The sequence below is a fragment of the Crotalus tigris genome, unplaced genomic scaffold, assembly GCF_016545835.1.
Source record: "Crotalus tigris isolate CLP2741 ecotype Arizona unplaced genomic scaffold, ASM1654583v1 scf7180000023598.3388751, whole genome shotgun sequence".
NCBI classification, from domain to species: domain Eukaryota; kingdom Metazoa; phylum Chordata; class Lepidosauria; order Squamata; family Viperidae; genus Crotalus; species Crotalus tigris.
The window spans coordinates 799565-819009 of NW_024100068.1; the positions used below are offsets into that span (position 1 = coordinate 799565).

Below are 19445 nucleotides of genomic sequence, written 5' to 3' on the forward strand. Positions count from 1 at the left end.
TTTATTGTAATCTGTTTGATCATTCTTGTTATAGTTTTCTTAGATAATCAAATGTCGCTTAAGAATGTTTAGCTTTGAGGAATGACATCTCATGGAAGATCTTATAGCATCCAAGAATCTTATATCACAAAGAAGAAAACCATGTCTTATTTTTTAATGTCTCACAAAGTAGCACATGAACTTAAATTGCAGCAAGAACGGCAGACAGCATTTATTGGATTGGGGCATATTGGAATCTTGAAAACATGTGATCAATCCATTCAGAAAGTTGCTGCTGTGGGAAACAATCATATGGTTGTAGCCTTGGTCTTGATTTTTTTTGAACCCCACCCACACCCCACATCCTATGCCCCTGCTACAGGCCCTCTTCTTTCCCTTGTAGCCATCTAGATACCTCTAAGAAACTCATAAGTGTGGCAGGAGTGCAGGAGCGCTCAGGAGTCCCTGCAGCTCATATTGAAAGGCAAATTGCAAGTGGTTCTGGGTACAATGTGTATTTATTCCTAGCATTATTCTCCATAACTTGGTACAATCCCCTTTAACAGCTTTTGGAGTCATTGGCCATCACGTTATATTTGTAAAGCTTCTCTATACTGGTTCTTGTCCTACCCTTAGAGCTATGAAAAATAAATCCACACTCCCCTGTGAGAGCCCTTAAAGTATCTGAAAACTTTTTTTATTGTAAACCATCCAGAGTCATTTAGAAGATATGTGCAGTGTAGAAATTTGATAGATGATACATAGACAGACAGATCAATAAAACTGCTGTTGTATCTTTTCTTAGTTCTTGCTTTGTTAGGCCAAACATACCCAGTTTCAGTGTTTTTCATAAGATTTAGCCTCCAAACCCTTCATATCTCAATTACAAACCATTGTAAATAATTTGGTGTCATCTGCAAACATGATCTTGTAACTATTAACTCCTGATCAGAAACATCAAGTTTAGAAGCGCAGTTTTGACAGCTGTTCAGAGTTTAATAAACTGTTATTATGAAGCGGAACAACTTGCCTGCAGAAGTTGTGAATCTCCAACACTGGAAGTTTTTAAGAAGAAATTAGATAACCATTTGTCTGAAATGGTAGAGAGCTTCCTGCCTGAGCAGGGAGTTGAAAATTGGTAGAACAGTCAGCCAGATGACCCTGGATTTGACATTTTTATCCACTTACTGAGTCCTTCCTAAGGACTTGCATTAGGCAGATGTTGTGGTTTGATGGTGTTAAAGGTATCATTGCAAAATGTAAGCTGTTCCAAGTAAAGCTCTCTTTTACAATTGACTGTTGTTGATTTTTTCAATGCTAGCAGTGCTCAATCTCTGCTCCAAATGCTTTGGGATTGCAACCAAGGCACCTATAATTATGGGCACTGTCTTTGCTTTGTTTTGCCGTATATTTTCAGGCCTTTATATTTTGTGATTCTCTTCAGTTCTTTCCTTTTCTTCTGCTGTCTCCAGGACTGCAATGTCCATTACCCAGATTTTTTTTATCTTTCTTATTGACAATTGTTAAGTCTGGAATGTTATGTGGCAGGTGCTTATCTGTTTGAATTCTACTGTCCCAGAGCAATTTAGCACCTTCGTTTTCTATTACTTTGTCTATTTTGTGGTCCTAGCAATTCTTGTTGCATGCAAATGGTATTTCTCGCAGATATTCATCTATGTTGCTATTAACATGTTTTATATATTATTATTATTATTATTATTTTCATTTTCTATTTGTAGTCCAGTTGCTAATACCTAGGAGCTTTTTATCTTTTTTCATATTGCTCACTCCTAGGAGCTTCTTATCCTAGCTACTAAGTTTTTAGGAATCACTGGGGAGGGACTTCTAATGAAGATTGCTATCAAAATCCATGTAATTTGAAGCTGCCTTTTGCTGAACAGAAAGTTGTTAGATTAATTAATTAATTAACTCCAGTGGCCCCACTTGAAATACCTTAAGATTCATCATTGAAATTTGCTGGACAATTGCTAGATGTCAATGGCATGATTTTCACACACATCAAACATGCAAATATTCATTTCTACCTAATGATGCAGTGATGATTCCACTATGATTCCACACCACTATGCTATTATTGCTCCTGGAGATAGCAGCATTTATTTGTGTAAATGTCCAAATCCACAAAATAGTAGATGCAGAGTTGTGTTCCAAGCCCTTCATTTTCTAAATTATATGTAAAAAATGGAACTTTGATCTCCCATCCTCTTGCATATTTTGACCTCTCCCCCTTCAGAAACTGTTGCTTGGAGGCTGAAATGTTTTTTTCTTCCCTTGGCAACAAAAAAAAAAAAAAAAAAAAAAATGTCCACCCCTTTATCAAATCCTTATCTAAGAATATAATTCCACGATCTATTACAGAGCTATTTCTCCTGCAAACCTCAAGGCTGCCTTCAACATATAAAAGAGATGAAAAGTACATTAAAATTTGAAAACTACATTTAAAATCAGCCCATAATTGTCAAATTCTATTTTAAACTATTAGGAAAATAGTGGTTGAGAGCAGGCAAACATGAATCTAATTATTTAATACAAACCATTCAGCTGTCTAAAGCCCTGGATGAATTATTATGTTCTTGCTTCCAGAGAGGCATTTAATACATGAAGAAAAAGAAGTTAAGATTGTATGAAGAATGTGGATAGATAATTTCTCTTCTTTTGTAATGCAAAGATGAAATTGGTGAATTTTCTTACAAAGTACTTATTAATTAATTCAATTCATGTGCCAGAATGTGACGAGAATAGCCTCTGTCATGAAGGTCTTTAAATGGCAGCATTGGATAAATCCGCTGACAACTAAGCCAGCATTTATATATGCCAGGGCTTGTATCCTGTAATGTCGGACTACAGTACTATCAATCCTAGGCAACATGGCCAGTTAAATATCTGGAGATTGCCCAGTCATAACAAATCTAGTTAATCAAGCATGCTTTTTTCTATGGCCACCCCTACCACCAGGCTCCCATCCTTCTAGTCTTCTGGAAGGACATAAATATCTGGCTCCTAGAGCAGGTGCAGGTAGTCCTCATCTTACGACCACAATTTCTGACATCTGTTATGTGAGTTTTACTCCATTTTACAACTTTTCTTGCCACAGTTTCTAGGTGAATCACTGCAGCTGATAAGTTGTTAAGTGAATCTGGCTTCACCATTGACTTTGTTTATCAGAAGGTCACAAAAGATGATCACAAGACCCTGAGACACAGCAAAGGTCAGAAATATGAACCAGTTGCCCGGCATTTAAATTTCAATCACATGATCATGGGGATGCTGCTAAGATTGTAAACTGTGAAAAAGGGTCATAAGTCCCTTTTTGTATAAACTTTATAGGGTTAGGAATGAGGTGGGATCGGGATTGGGGTTGAGATTTGGGTTAGGGTTAGGATTAGGGTTGGGGTTAGGATTTTTCCAAATAATATTCTCAATATTTAGCAAACAGCATAATGTCTGGGTTCATGTGTTTAACAAGAAATAATAGATAATAGTTAATTATCATAAACAATATGTTAATTAATCACTCGATAGTCTTCTTCTTACTAATATATATTCAAAGTTACATATCACAGTCCTTTCTGACTCATGTTTCTAACCATTGATAGAAATTATCCCATGTTCTAAAATACACTGAGTCTTCTTTCTCTTTTATCTTTAAAGTCAATCTGTCCATTTCTGCACACTCTAAAATTTTCTTAATTAATACTTCTTCAGTTGGTAAATTTTCATTTTTCCAATGTTGGGCAAATACAATTCTTGCTGTAGTTAGTATGTGTAGAATTAAATATATACAATCTTTCTCATAATTTGCTCCTATTATTTCTAACAAAAATAATTCTGGCTTAAAGTTTATTTGTTTTCTAGTCATTTTCTCCAACCATAAATATATTTTTATGCAAAATCTTTTTGCTTTTGGGCATATCCACCAGATATAATAGTAGGTACGTGGTCTTTGTTTGCATTTCCAACTCTTGTTTGAAGTATTTTTAAACATTTTTGCTAATCTCACTGGTGTCATATGCCATCTATAAAACATTTTATATAAGTTTTCTTTATATGCCACTGCTTTAGTTAATTTAACATGGGATAATTCCTATTTTTCAGTGCCATTGTAACTTTGAACAGTCACTAAATGAACTGTTGTAAGGACAACCTGTACTTAGGGCAGAGTGATAGGAGCCTGTCGATCATTGTTGAAGCACACTTCTTTAAATTTCCGTTTTTTAAATGGTTTTTGGTTCAGCTGACCAGAGTTCTGTTCTAACATGAGTGGCCACACAAATTTCTTAAATAAATAAATCCTCTTAGCAATTTGTATATTCAAAGATACTGTATATGTATATGTATGTGCACACATATACCCACACAAAGCAAATAATTAGCCTATAAATTCTGTTCATGACAATACCAGCTAAGCCTTTAATAATCCTATCCTATGGATTAACTTCAAACACATAAACCTGATGCATGAAGATGTAGGAAGAGAGACAGCAAATGATGAGGAGCTTTCTCCTTTCTAAGCAAATAACAATTTCCCAGTTGGCTTTAATTCTCCTCCCCCCCCCCCTTTTTTTTTTTTTTTACAAAAATGTTCTATTTTGTAATGTCCACTCATGGGGATCACTTAAAATCTGGTTAACAACAGTCACTCTCAACCAGGGCTATGGAAGTCTGACAAACTTCTTTAACCCTGCAGCTAACCAGTTTTCCTCTCACTAAAGCTGGACATTTTTTAAATTTCAAAGAAAGTGTCTGACTTTATACTATAATATCCCAAATTTGTATTAGTTTTGTGCAAAGCAAAACAATATTTTGCAAGAACTGTAGAGCGTTTAGCAAACTGTTCAAAAGAACTGGTGTATATAGACTAAGGTGACCAACGTTTTTACAATGAGAAGGAGGACACAAATAAATTGAAGAAAAACATATTGTAAATAAAAGAAACATTTTATTCATTGCAACAATAATACAGGCAACTTGCTTGTGCAAAGTTTGCTGGCCGGGTGTTTTGGTGCGCTCAGCAGTAATTTCTATTGGCTTTCGAAAGCCAGTAGTGGGAGTAGCACAGCTCATGCAAAATTTGAAAAAAACCTCATCAAAAAAAGGTGCCGGAACGCCATTCTGAGCATTCTATGAGAAAAAAAAAGCCCTGCAGATTAGTCTTCAAATATCGAAAAGGAGAACATGTAGGAGGACACTTTTCGAGGGAGGACAAAACTTGAAAAAGGAGGACTGTCCTCCCTAAAGGAGGACAGTTGGTCACCTTAATATAGACACCCACATGCCCAAAGCCAAAGGAAATATGTAATATTTCACTCACTATGTAATATTTTAAAAAGCAGAAAAGTGTGTGGGGAATCTACAGTTCAGTACTACACAGTAATCCATTTCTGTTGAGATGAATCAAGGAAATAGGGAGGAAGTTATCTCAAGAACCAGTATGTTGGAAGTTTATAAATTGCAGCACTATAACACTATTTTGAAATCTTAAATAACAGTTTTTTGGAGTTCTCTGTAAATTGCTTCAAATCTTGGGAAGATCATAAACCTCCTCAAATTTTTGCTCCCTCTTTCTGAGACCTTGTGAGACCTTGTGTGAGAATGCCAAAATTTTTTGAAATTATGTGAAGGTTTTGATATTCGCATGAACAAATTTGGGTGATTTTATATGAGATCACCAAAATACTATACAATCACATGCGATTTTGGTGATCTTGCAATTTTTTTGTTTTTTGTTTATAATTTAATATTTTAAATCAAAAATATTTTACACCAAGCATGGAGGGGTGTAATTGATACATTTGGACATCATGTTGTCAAACTCCGTATTAGACTATATATAATCCAAATACATTGCATCTCAAGAGAGTTAATCTAGGGGCTTCTATCTAATTATCTATTCTATACACCACATCTCTTTCACTCACTATGTAATATTTTCCTCTTAATTGTTTCTCTCCCTTTCTGCAGGAAGGTAGAATCATTTCCTAATTTTTATTTATTTATCTGTCTGTCTGCCTGCCTGCCTACCTGCTTGCTTTCTTATTTGTTTATTATACTACTCTTCTACACCTGAGAACTCTCTGCCCAGTTTGTAGAAACGTGATTCTATTCTTAAATAATCAGAATAAAGGCCAAATTAGAAAACAAAGGCTTAAATCTCTCCATACTGCGATTTGGAAAGGAAGGCATGCTCGCCTTCACTGCCCTGCCACGAAGGTAGTGAAACAAGCCACAAGGAAAAGGTGCTGAATCCACAAATTTTGTTTCAAGAAGTTACAATTTGTCATCTCTCATTTTTAATATTCTAGCTGTATATAGACCTAATAACAAAGTAAACTTACCTTAAAAGATTATTGTAATAGGAGTGTCGTGTACAGGTAATCTCCAACTTAACGGCCACAATTGGGATTAGAACTTCTGTTGCTAAACAAGGTGGTTAAATGAGTTGTGCCTGATTTTACAACCTTTTTTGTGATGGTTGTTAAGGGAACTCCTGCAGTTATTAAGCAAATTCACCTTCCTCCATTGATGTTGCTCATTGGACACTGGCCAGGAAATGTGCAAATGTTAGTCACATGACCCCAGGAGGCTGCAACTGTTGTAAATATATGCTAGTGGCCAAGCACCTGAATTTTGTTCAAGTGACTGTGGGGATGCTACCACAGTTGTAAGTGGTTATACTGACACTTTTCAAAGTTGTCAGAACTTTGAACAATCATTAATTGAATGGTTGTAAGCCAAGGACTATCTATCTGCTGCCTGTGAATGTTGCTACCTCAGGGTATGACATGGATACTTGCAATTTAATAACTATTTTCTAAAAAAGGTCAGATAAAATCGTTCAGTGATTAAATGGATACTGTACTTCCTGTTGGTATTTAATTGATAGAATAACCATAACTTAATCTTTTCATCTAAGTGTTAAAGTATTTTGCCTTTATTATATGAAGCACTGGTTATACCAAATTTCAGACAAATTGCTGAAATGGTTTAAACATCTGCTGCTAATTAATTCATTTTGGTTTTTGCTTTCTTGAGAGCAGTTCTACAATTCAGTATTCAATTATTCTCTGGGTTTATTCATATGCAGAATTTTGAAGCCTAAGATAGAAGTTTGACTATACAGACTATAGAAAGTTTTTACCCTTGTTTAAAATACAAAGATTTAGCATTATGTGGTCATTTCTCCCGAATGTTCCTGTCATCTAAGTTTTCCTTACTGAAATATCAAACTGAGTATTAGTATCAAGTTCTGCATTATGCAATCCCCCAAAGAAGAACATTTTCAGCAGAAAAGCCAAGAATTTCCTAACAGGACAATGCTTTGGGTGAGTTTGTCTTTCAACAGAGGTTATAAAATTCTATAATTATAACTTTTTCCCTCTTCAAAAGTTCTGCAGTTTGCTTTGGATATTATCATCCAACTTCTCCTTGGCTGGAGAGCCAACAATAGACATCAATAACAGTACTGCTTTTATTAGTTTATTCTTTCACTTATTTTAATCCAGTTCTTCTCTGGAACATTACCATTCTGATTTCTGGATAGCAGTGAAAGGTGCTTCCTTCCTTTCTATTGTTTCTCTTTCTGTTCAAAAAGTTGCGCCATTTAATTGCTATATTCCTCTTGAGAGAGGCATCATCGTAGGTCTGTTTTATACCAGTTAAATCCTATTTTGCTTTTTTATACTGAGAGTTCATGCTCATCTTGTCTATTTCTCACACTGAGCATTGGTGTATAGACAATGAAGGATCATGAACCTTACGAGACAATGTTCTTTTTATTTTTCAGGTAGTGGTGTCAGCAATACTCCCACTTTCTATAATGCAATAGCCATTATCCTGTACAATTTATCTTATACAATTATTATGTGCAGTGTGCTATAAAAAGACTGAAGGGGAGAAAGTCCTAACCAAAGAACCACCCAATCCAGGGCCTAACAGGTTGTAAAAGAAAACTGAAAGGGAAAGGCAAATGAATATGACAGGTCAAAGGCTGGCTTTTTCTTCCATTCTAATGGTATGTTTGGGATTTTGGAGAACAATATAGCTTGGTTACATAAGGAAATCTACAAGTATTTTTAATGACAAAACAATCGAACATTTGGAGCTTAAATACATTTATATCTATTCTGTAACAGTTTTCATGAGTGCTCACAATAAGAATTATAACAAGTTAAAACATACAGAATATATTAGCTTAGTAAGCCATGTTAAACCAGATAATTACACATTACCTGAGTCAAATTTATTTAAACCTGATGCCATATGTAAGAATTAAGTTCACAAAAGGTTTTTCACCCTCTGGAGAATGACATTTCACAGCTGGGTGCTGCCAATGGAAACATCCTTTCAACCCTAACACCATGTCTCACTTCCAGGACACCAAAATAGATGTTGGAACCAAATGTTGTAGTTCAGGCAGGAAGTAGGAAATAGGCAATTATATAATTATTTTGGTAATGGGACCGGGGGGGGGGTTTAAAGTCACAATCATATCTATGTAGAAGCTTGAAAATGGACTAAGAGCCAGAAAAATGAGAAAAACAGGAAGTATGATATATCTTTATCTAGTACTCCCATATATGTTGTATGCTAGACTAAGTGAAGTCTCCATATGGTCCTAAAAGACTACTTCAAGGACAACATGTTGCAGGAGCCCAAGTGGAATTTTATCAGAATATTGGAGCCAAGTGTCCCTATCCAAGATAATATATTGCCTGAAGTTGATAAAATGTGTAGTGTGACATGGACATGTCTTGATCAGACCTCCGTTAACAGCAGTGAATCAAGGGGCTACTAGATGAGGTTCAATATAAGGATTGCATAAAGCATTTGAAGGGGGGTTGTGAATTGCTTCTCTGAACCTATTGCTCAGAGGTCGAAATGGGGACATTTATGGAAGACTCAATGTTTGTCCCACTCAGTCATCTGGTAAAGAAAGACTCCTGGCCATTTGTATTGCCAAGAGTATACTTTACTGAAGCTTAAATGGTGTAAGTAGCATAAGCTGAATCTGTGGTTTCCCATGCACAAAACCCAAAGATCCTTCTTCCCTCACACACACACATCCTGACCATCCCTGGTTATCTGCAAATGTCCAATCAGATGCTTGTATATTGTTTAGGAAACAGCTGGTTCCCAGCTCTGCATATTGTTACTTGACCTTGGCTGGCTGTAGCTTCTCAACTGGGCTTCCATCTCCTCCCCCCTTCTTCCTTACATTTCAATCTTTCCCTCTCTTCCCTCCTCCTCAATGCTAATGTCAGGCTGTCAGCTCATGAAGCTTGGATAGTGAGATGCAGCCATGACAATATCACTTCAAGACCCTTTCCAGTTCAGTGTGATGGATTATTCTGTGCAGACCCACCCATCCTAAAAAGATTACGAAGGAGTCTTAAGGCAGCTGCACCAAAATTCTGAGAAGTCCAATCCACAGAACCCAAAAGGTCTTCAAAAGCGTCCTTCCAAATTTGGCTCTGCTCCGTGACTTATCTTTTAAAGTGGACCATCAATTTCTCACCACGTGGAATATTAACCTCTTCTGTAAATTTCCTTTTTGTCTCATTTAGGTGACCTTATGCTCTATTTAGTCCATAATTTGAAGAGTTAAATATACTCATTTGAAGGGTTGGCCAATTCCAGTCTGGAATCTGGGCAGACAAATATAGTCACTGTCTTTTCTACTATGATAAGATTATATTTTTATTATTTATGAAATAGCTATGCTTCTGCATTAATAGTTATAAAGCTCTGTTCTTTTTCTTCCCTGGTGATACATTTACACTTTCTTACATTTGTCCAAATGGGCTGCCTTATAGATGAATAATTATTTTCATGGCTTGAATTAGATAAGACAAATACATTTTCTGCTATCTCTTGTTGATTTGATGGATAAAGTCGTAGCTTGGTTCATTTCCTCAGTAGATGATGAAAGGGCAATGTTTCCTGCGTGCATTAGGACAAGCATTATAAATGGAAGCTAACACAATTAGCTTTGAAGTATTATCATTCACTGTAATTTACTGAAAAAATTGCTTTTCCTAAAGACTTTAAATAAGAAGTTTATCAGCACTGATCACAGGGTGCTGCAGAAAATAGAGATGAATTGGTGACAGTAATAATTGTATAACTAAAGTGTTATGCAATAAAACATGCCTCCTTTTTGACTTGCCACTTCTGCATTGCTAAAAAAAAAAAAAAAAAAGAGGAGCAGCATTCCAGGAAGGTAATACAAAAGGGCAAGTATTTCCAGGAACTTTGCCTATGCAGTCTATCTTTTGATGCAGATTAGAAAGCATTACTGTAATTCAAAGTAAGCATGTCTGGTCTATCTCCACTCCAGACTTTAACTATTGATTCACAAGCTCCAGACCACTGTTATCTCAGCTTCTTATGTCTCTCTGTATCTTAAATTGATCTTTAAAAAACATGGGACTTTGATATTATCATACCCAATATGGTATAGTGGCCACATGATTGTATTAGAACTCAGGAGAATCAGGTTCATGTTTGTCCTCAGCTAAGGAAAATTAAGGGATAACTTTGAGCCAGTCACTCTTTGCCTAAGTTGTTCTGAGAATAAAATACAAATTGACCCTCATGGAAGCTGTCTTTGATTCCTGGAGGAAAAAAACAGGATATAAATCAAACACACACATTAATAAAATAATTAATGGTGGAGAATCTTCTGTGTCCCTTCCAACAGAGGTCTCCTTGGTAGAATAGCATATGGATATTCTGTTCACTTAGTTATATGTGGCTTTCTTACCAAGCTTAACATTTAGCAGTAAAATATGGAAATTACTGATATAATGTCTTGTTGAAGGGAACAAAGATGTTCCTGTTGCTATTTCTACTTCTACACAATTTAGCAGAGGCAGATAGTGTGTCATATTGCCAAGGAAGACAAGCTGATTAGATGTCAGTGTCAGTGACAGCCATTGACATAGAGTGAGTGATTTTTGTAGTGTCTTCAGACAACATTGCCTAAGATTATTTTCATTACCAGTGATTCTAGTTATAGGACTGGCCATGGAAGAAAGGATCATAAGGATTCTGGTGATATAAATTTCATCACAAAGAATTTTATGCTTCACTTTTTCATAGCACTTCAAAATCAAGGCCAAAATAAATTATTGGTTCTGGTCAGCCCCTGTAACCTGTGAGAATAAATGCTGTCTTTTGGTGGGAGAACTCCTAGGTGATTTGAATCCTGTCAAGAACATAAATGTCTGGCATCAACCTGAGGATATTGATGATAGAAAAAATTCCCAAAGCACCAGAGGGCAAGACAAAAACAATGGACAGAAACTAATCAAGGAGAGAAGCAACCTGGAATTATGGAAAACTTTCTGACAGTGAGGACAATTAACCAGTGGAATACTTGTCTTCAGACGTTATGGATGCATGGACTGAGAAGAGATTAGACAGTCACTTGTGTGAAATGGTATAGGATCTCCTGCTTGAGCAGGGGGTTGGACTAGAAGACCTCCAAGATCCCTTCTAGCTCTATTCTGATTAATCGGTGCAGCTCTCCAGACTTTTAGACTGATATGTTCTACTTAATCATGAGGATGCTTAGAATAAAATATAAAATATACTTGGACCCAGAAGTATACTGACTACCTTTTTCTAACAGGGTCAATAGGGTCCATAGTAACAGAGCAACATACCTTACACCAAAACTGACTTCATTTAACTTATTGCATTTAAAGGCAGTGAACACATGTCCTTGTCAGCTGTTTTTCTTAGCTTGTTTTGGAGGTGCCAAGATTGAAACTGGTGCCTTCTTCTGTATGTAAAATGGGTGCTTTGTGGAGGTGAAAGAAGGCAACTGATAGTTCTTCTAGTACAATTCTCTGCTCATTTCAAGATTCACTAGAGCACAATTAAACAGTGGAACAGCTTGCTTCCATAAATTGTAAGTGCTCCATCACTGGAGATTTTCAATAAGAGATTGGAAAACCATTTGTCCAGAATAGTATGAGGTGTCCTGCTTGAGCAGGGGGTTGGCCTTGAAGATCTCCAAGGTCCCTTCCAATCCTGTTTTCTAGGTTCTGTGTTCTATCTCTGACAATTACTTCCCATAATTTCAACAAGCACTCTGTTTTGGAGGGTGGGGGCAGGTGGAACTTCCTCAATTTTACTTGATATATATACCTGCTCTCTCCTCTGCCTCTGATTATCCTGAGATTGGAACTCTTATATTTCTTTAAGTTCTAGAGCAGAGTTTGATAACAGAGACTCTTAGTTCAAGAGAAGCAAGTCTGCAATTTTTATTTAGCTCTTTTATCACTGGATGCACAAGATGGCATAATCAAAGTATGGAAATATCTTTTAAAGATGTGATATTATATACATTCTGAAATATGCCAGAAGTGAAGAAAAAAAATCATTAGCCTAGGCTACTGTTTGGTAACACCCCTTCCCCCCCCAAAAAAAAATCTATGAAAAATGAATGGAATTAGCCCAAGGACAAAATAAGTCTCCAGAGATTTTAGGGAGATAGAAGAATAAGTAAAAAAAGTAAGGAATTTTGCTCAGGAAATAAAATAATCATTTTTCAGTTCAGTCTTAGAGGAATGCTAACAGCAAACATGCTGATTTGTAACATTTGTTTTTGCACACAACATGGAATTGATGGGAGGATCAGTGGGGAGAATAGCATAAAGTTTGGATCATTTCCAGGATGGTAATCAAAACACAGTCTCAGATATTAAAAAGGTGGCAGGGATTAATTTGAGTTTTAAAAAGCCTGTAGAAATTTGATGAACGATAGAGGTGGCACCTCAGAAAGTGACTGGATGAGATGTCCCAATGTATCTGTATTGTGGATAGGATTTCCCCTTCTACCATTAGCTCTACTTTCTGTACCCTAACTGCCATTGGCTGAGTCATAAAGAGATGAATAAGATCAGGAAAAGAAAAACGGTTGAAGGTAAACATGTAATAATTAAATAATTATTAAAATGTAAAAATGTAATAATTAAAAAAGAACGTGCTGAGAGAACCCTAAAGGGAGAACGGGCCCAGGAAAGTAAAATAGAACATGACATGGGAAAACAGCAAGATGAGACCCAAAGGTGATTTTTCAAGAGGCAACTGGACTTTCTTGATTTTCATTGAAGACGTTTTGCTTCTCATCCAAGAAGCTTCTTCAGTTCTGGATGAGAAGCAAAACATCTTCAAAGAAAAACAAGGAAGTCCAGTTGCCTCTTGAAAAAGCACCTTTGGGACAACCATGACCTGGATGACTGAGAATCTCCATAGACAGCAAGATAGACAGATCAGAATCTGTGTTAAACTCAAAAAAGGAAGAAAGGAAATGTTTGAAGTGATAATAGCAATTGTTTACAAAGTGGTTTCAAATATATTATGAACTATTCACACATCTGCAGGTGTAACACCATAGAATATATATTGTATTTAGGTTCAATAACTTGGACAGAAGTCTTTAAAAACAGAGGGGTTCATATAAAAGATGGCCATTTCTGCTCACTGCAATATGCCCTCCTTGAGTTTTACTGAATATTTTGACTACATCATTTATAGAGAAAAAGTGTACAAGTTGTTTATATAATATCTCCTTTGAATACAGCTTGACTAGATTCTAAACCTAGCCTAATGATCTCATAAAGCCATATAGTTATTTTGAAGTTACACTATTGTCTTCATTGGGATATTTTTTAATATCTTTTGTTTATTCTGATGATTTCTTATCAACGTTCTGTTTGGTTTTTGTAGATCAAGCTATAGATGTAAATATATAGACTATAAACAGATGTCAACTGATCTTTTTCAGCTTTTCATACAGTAAAGGATTCTAAGTGGGCGACTTAAAGGTTAGATAGTTTAGTCTTCTGTTCAGTTACAATTCATTATTGATCTGATTCTATTCTAGTGAAGTAGACGTTACCACTTAATGTGGCAGCCTGTTCCACTAGCTGATAACTGGTATTGTCCTGACATTTCTCCTGAGGACTAGTCTGAACCTCCTTCCCTGTATGTCTATGGAGATTCTCAATAATCTAAGTTACTTTGTCTTGGTCAAACCCCAGGATATTGTGTCCAGATCCAGGTATCACTATTCAAAATGAACCATGATAAACTGTAGCAAGTTCAGGTGTGATAATATTTACCTCTTTAAGTTTGCAGATATTTTTGATTTATAAACTTGTTTTGGACTAGACAGTTGTTCAAACAGAGGACTTCTCTCTGTTAACCAGGACTCATGGCATTATAATCATCTCCTAATACTAAACCATTTCAGAATAAGTCAGTGACTAACTTCTTGTGAATAAAAGCCCTTCCTCCAAGTGCTGTTTCTCAAACTCTAAATCAATACATTAAGAAGACCAAGATAGATCAGGTTCATCTTAAGTTTTCAGAGGCTAAATTGTTTCAAATTGTCATGAACAATTTGGTTGCTGATCTAGGGTTTCTGTTCCCACACATCTGGAAGTTGTAGAAGACTGTTATGGATTAAATTGATATTTTTTTTTTGCTACTCAACTCTTACTTTTTTTTCTGAGACTAATAAACCTAGAGTACACTATTTTGAGAGATGGTAATTACTCATAGAAGTGATAGACAGTAGACTTGATTTTCAGTCTCTTAGATTCTGATCCACTCCTTAAACAAGAGGTCCCTAACTCCTGGTCCATGGACTGGTACCGGTCTGTGGCATTCCAGAAACCAGTCCATGGGATAGAGGCAGCATGCAAAACCACCCCACCTCTGGTCTGCAGAAAAACCTCTCTCCAGGGAACCGGTTCCTGGTGCCCAAAAGGTTGGGGGACATTGTCTCAACCATTATACTGCTCAGGTTTCCCTGCATTTGAAATAAATTGGTTTAGAATCAATTGTATATACCAAGTCTTGTGCCTGAAAGTAAATTCTGACTGTGATTGAAAAGAATGTTTATTTTTAGCCAGGATGAAATTTGGTTTTTCAAAGCAAGAACAAAAACATTTTGCACCATAATTGGCTTTTATAAGCATGTAAGATAAATGCAGAATCCAGGATCTTGAAAAGTACTCTGTGTACAAGGGCCAGGAATCCTCAAAGATATATACTGCTAACATTAACATAATAAGAAAAGGATTAAACAGCTCATAGCGGTTTTGGGACTAAGCTTTTTATAAGTAGCTCATCTTGAAATCAATCTCTTTCTCTCTCTCTCTGGGTTCATTTACTGGATTCATTCATTTAAATTACATTTGCTTATACAGTTCTCACCAACATATGCTTTATGATGTGACTTACATTACATGATTTTCAATAATTATCTATCAGAAATCTTGTTAAAGGGGAGAATCCAAGAATTCTCTTCTCAACAATCACCCATCAGGAACAGAGTATGCATATGCCCAATTTTTCTGAAGACAATTCTCTATTTGAAGGTATCGTCTATTTCAGAGGTAGATAACCAGGTGTTTCAGATGTTTTTGACCACAACTCACACAATCCCTTGCCATTAGCCCTGGTGTTGAAAGTTGATAAGAGGTGACATGTCAAACATCTGGAATGCACAATGTTGCCTACCCCTGCTCTATTTGAATAGCTCATTAATACATAAAAGAGCTGAAGGGGGTAAGTAAGGAGAGTGAGGGCCTGATGTTTTCCATCAAATATTAGCACCAGGACAATAGAGTGAGCAGGAAGAATGCAAATTATCTGATCATAGTATTCAAGTCCTGTTTTTTTTAAAAAAATTATAATAATTTCTAAAATGCCACCTTAACCTTTAGTATAAATAAATCTTATATAAGTTTGTGTCTTTTTGTCCACTTCATTGCTTCTGTGTTTCTGCCTTTTTTTCTTTTTAAATAAAAGGCCATCCTAATCTTAAATTCTCCTTACTGCAGTGACAGCTCCTTTTATGTACATTTCCTGATGAACTATCAGGATCCCTCATTAGGCAGGATACATCCTTATGGACTCTAGTGGCTAAACCCCAATTTCATATGTTATGACAAGAGATTTCAAAATGAGCATGATGCTGTTCAGAGCCTCTGCAAGAGCAAAACCTTCACATTCCATACTCCATAAGATTGTAAATTCTTCTGTTCCTGCACTGAATAAAGGTAAATATTCTGTAGTTCGATAGTATAATTACTGAAAATTTTGATTACACTGATTTAATAATGATGCATTATCATCATTAATGACAATTTAAACCTGGCAAGAAAAGAACAAATGCCTTATTGCTGTCTGTTAAATGAAATGTCTTTGGCTGCTGATTCCTTTGCTGCTTTTGTTGGGGTGTTTCTCTATTGAGATAGGAAGATGCTAAATAAAAGAGTGAACAAACATCTATCCATTTATGCATCCTCTCCAATACACACTCACCTCTTTAAATTAAGGATCCACAATTCCTACTTAATACCGCAATAATATCCACTACACATATGGACCTTAAAACTGAAATTAATAACATTCACGCAAACTCCCCCTTCTGTATTCACTCACACGTGTTGGGCTACATATGACTTGCCCCAAAGACTAATCAGCTATCACTAGCTGGACACAGGCATGCCTTTTTATTTGTATAAACAAAAGATGGGTTACAGCTTTCAGAAACTTAAAAAGGAAATCAAAGAAACATTAATTACTCTTAGTGAACTTATATTTCACTAATGTTAGGACTATTTAAGAAAGAAGAACACTTACTATATACTCTGGTTGAACAAATATGAGGGGAAGGAAGAAATGGATTTGGTGTAATTCTTTATGATAATAGTGAGGTTTTTTTTAAATCGTACGAAGCAGTAGTGTAGCGCTACATATTGTGACAAACTATGGACAAGAAGCAACACAACACAAAAAAAGGGGGATGTATTTTATTTTATTGGGCTCTTGGTGTTGGTTGAGCTTGCTTTTTTTCTTGCAGACATTTCATTAGCAGATGATAAGAAGAAAATCAAGAACCCCACAATTCAACCCTGACCTACATGGATCACAATGGATTTTATTTTAGCAGGTTTTCTTTGTGCAATATAATGTATTCAGAATTTACACCATACATTTCAAATTGCTTAGTTTCTGTGAATGTAATATGAATGTACAGAGGAAAGGGCAAACCTTCTAACATTTCAAAAACTGGCCTTTATCTACTACTGTATATGCCTAACCTCGGCACTAACTTTTAGAAAATGTGAATTTTACTTACTTGAGGCATCTTTATAACGTTTTTTTTAAAAAAATAAATAAATGCCCTTCAAAGAGAGGGAGAAGCAAACCAGAAGTTTAATGATTCCTTCTGTGCATCCCCCCACCTATTTTGTCAAAAAGAAAATAAGTTGCTTGGAAAAATGCAGCCAAATGGATGATAAGAGTGATAAGCATTTTTAAATCAAATGTAGTGTATTTTGTTACAATAGTGTCTCAAAGTTTTGGTGCAAAATAGTAAGTCAGACTAAGTTGGTTCCACATGGTGCAAGTTTCTGAAACCTTGTCAATCCAGGTAGCTAATAGAGTAAACAAAGATTTTTTTACAAGTTTGTACTTTGATGTGTAATACTGTATACATAAGTTGTTAGTAATTTGCAGCTTGAAGTATGGTTGATGTAGATATTAATGTGTTGATTTGCAAGACTGTTTTTGATTAAAGCTCCTGCAAAGAGTAGCATGTCCATCATTGGAACACCATTGGATTTTGTTTATGCTCATGCATACTGATCATATGAAAGAAAGAATAAGTTGTCAACGGTAGCATATTATGTTCCAAGGTGATAAAGAAAGAACTAAGGATGGTTTGGTAAAGTCACACTTGGAATACTGCATCTAGTTTTGGTCACCACGATGTAAAAAAGATGTTGAGACTCTAGAAAGAGTACAGAGAAGAGCAACAAAGATGATTAAGGGACTGGGGGCTAAAACATATAAGGAATGGTTGCTGGAATTGGGTATGTCTAGTTTAATGAAGAGAAGGATGAGGGGGGACATGATAGCAGTGTTCCAATATCTCAGGGGCTGCCACAAAGAAGAGGGAGTCAAGCTATTCTCCAAAGCACCTGAAGGCAGGACAAGAAGCAACGGATGGAAACTAATCAAGGAGAGAACCTAGAACTTCCTGACAGTGAGAACAATTAACCAGTGGAACAAGCTGCCTCCAGAGGCGGTGAATGCTCCAACACTGAAAGTTTTTAAGAAGAAACTGGACAGCCATTTGTCCGAAATGGTATAGGGTTACCTGCCTGAGCAGGGGGTTGGACTTGATGACCTCCAAGGTCACTTCCAACTTTATTATTATAAAATTGGGTAACATAAGGAATAAATGTGAATCAGGAGAAAAAATATTCCATTAGATATGAATGAATGAATGAGTGGAATGAGAAAAGAGGGTACACAGAAAAATGATCGGGCCATTCGGAAATCTAAGAATAAATGAGATTGGTGACTTCTTTTTAAGTATCCAAGGTGTGTTTCTAATTCAGTATGTGACTGAAGAATGTCTTTTTATGTGTATGTATGTGTTAACTGCAAAGGAATGAACATACAGTAAATATAAAAGCATGATTGATTTGTCTATTTAGTGAAGGATTGTCAGCTCTTCAGGTAGGAAACCAAAATCAGGACTTCTAATACTACGTTTATTATAGGTTTACAGGAACAGAATCTTGTAAATCTGAAAAACCCACCTGCCTTGCTGTTATTTTCCAGAGTACTAGGAAAGGTCCCTTCTGACACCCTTTTTTCCACTGTGGTATCCATTTATGAGTTGAGGTAGCTCATGTCAGACCATTGTCCTGGCTGCAGTTCTTCCTCCAGTCTCCAAAGGTTATTCTAACAACCCATTACAAGAATATAAAGATGTTAAAGGAATTATAAATGTGAGATTAATCATATTTTGATACAGTTGGGAATGGAATTTTGGAAAATATGGAATGGAAGAAAGCCAGCATAAAATAAATTAATGGGGAATTAGAATGACTACAGACTGTGAACTCTGAAAGGAAAGATAAATTTCACCCCAAAATGAAGGGAAATGGAAAATAGAGATGAGGGTGTGGAATTTACTTTGAATAGAATGAAGACAGTTGCATTGCCAAGAGTCACAGAAAAGTATGGAGTTATACCTATGAAAATATGAAAATGTTTCTTTGGTGGAGTAATGAATAATAAGAGGCTATGGGTAAGGAAAAAAAAGTACGGTATATTGGAGAATTACTGCTGCTGCTGCTGCAAAAAAAAGAATGGTTAAAATCAAAATGCAGAGAAATTTTTATAGAAAACAAAAAAGGGGGATGAAACTAAAAAAAGAGAACGTTGAAAGGAATATTTTAGAGATCTGTATAGGAATGCATTTATATGTCAAAGAATGGAATTAAAATGAATGTGATCAGCATTCGTAAAAGAATTAATGAAAAGAAAGTTTTCCTCCTTCTCTTTTTGTTATAAATTGCTTAAATTTTGTTTTTCTTTCTTTTCTAGCACATATATTAAATAAT

At 35.8% G+C, this 19445-nt stretch overlaps 1 protein-coding gene across 1 annotated transcript in view; it reads left to right on the forward strand.

The window, feature by feature from the left end:
- The window catches only part of KCNH5 (potassium voltage-gated channel subfamily H member 5), a 201794-nt gene that overhangs the window by 60281 nt on the left and 122068 nt on the right, over positions 1-19445 (forward strand). The gene's annotated exons all lie outside the window — the stretch shown is intronic.